Raw genomic sequence first — 1,471 nt, forward strand, 5'->3', positions numbered from 1 at the left:
GTCTGAGGTTTACAACCACTTTAACCACATGCCGCCCAGCCACTGTATAAACACAGCGGAAGGGCGGCACGGCTGGGCAAAAGCACGTTTTAAAACGTGTGTTTTGTAAACAGGTAGGGGGCGCGCCGCCGCCCTACCTGTCCTGCCGATCACAGCCGCGGATGTCAGTCGCCGGGTCACAACCGGTCGTTACCGGCTATGTCCTGGCGATCATCGCTGACAGAGAGCACAGCTGCAGTAGCTGTGCTTTCTGTCAGTTCCCTGACAGCTCCAGGACACGCTGATCAGGACAGAAGAGTTTCTCTCTCCCGATCAGTGGTGTTGCCTGCAGTACACAACCCCGCCCCCTAGTAAAACACTCCCCTCACACAGTTAACCCTTTCCCTGAATAATAAACTTAACCCCTTCCTCCCCAGTGCCATTAGTACAGTGTCAGTGGTTTTTTTTTGCACTGATCACTGTATTGGTGTCACTGGGGATGTCAGTGACCCCAAGTCAGTACCACCCAATGTCAGAATGTCCGCCGCAGTCCCACCATAAGTCGCTGATCGCCGCCATTATTAGTATAAAAAAACCCCTAAAAATCCCAGTATCTTTCCTGCCATTTGTAAACGCTATAACTTTCATGTAAACCAATTAATTTACACGTATTGGGTTTTTTTTTTTTAGCAAAGACATGTCGCAGAATGCATTTTGGCAGAAATCTATGATTAAATTTGATTTTTAAATTTTTTTTTACTGGACAAGTTTTATAGCAAAAAGTCCAAAATATTGTTTTTTTTCCTCAAAATTGTCAGCCTTTTTTTTTTATAGCGCAAAAAATAAAAACCGCACAGGCGATCAAATACCACCGAAAGAAAGCTCAATTTGTGGAAACAAAAAAGGATGTAAATTTCATTTATGTACCGTATTGCATGACCACACAATTGTCCGTTAAACTAGCGCAGCGCTGTATAGCAAAAAAATGGCGTAAATTGCACTATCTATACCATAGTTTGTAGACGCTATAACTTTCACACAAAGCTATCAATATACACTTATTGGGATTTTTTTTTACCAAAAACGTAGCAGAATACATTTTGGCCTAAATTTATAACCAACTTTGAGTTTACTATATATTTTTTATAGTTGAAAGTAAAAAATATTGTTTTTCTTCAAAATTTTCAGCATTTTTTTGTTTATAGCGTGAAAAATAAAAAGCGCACAGGTGATCAAATACCACCGAAAGAACGCTCTATATGTGTAAAAAAAAAAAGGACGTAAATTTCGTTTGGGTGCAGCATTGCATGACCGTGCAATTATCAGTTGAATTAGTGCAGCGTCGAGTAGCAAAAAGAGGCCTGGTCATTAAGGGGGGTAAATCCTCTGGAGGTCAAGTGGTTAAGTAAAGGTGGGGAAGATTTCATTGTGTCATTCATGAGAAATCTGATAAGTTACGACTGTCCTTGCTTCATTTAGAAAAACACACAAG

The sequence above is a fragment of the Staurois parvus genome, unplaced genomic scaffold (assembly GCF_062004578.1).
Source record: "Staurois parvus isolate SC_StPar_1 unplaced genomic scaffold, SC_StPar_1.0 ptg000149l, whole genome shotgun sequence".
In the NCBI taxonomy this organism is placed as follows: Eukaryota; Metazoa; Chordata; class Amphibia; order Anura; family Ranidae; genus Staurois; species Staurois parvus.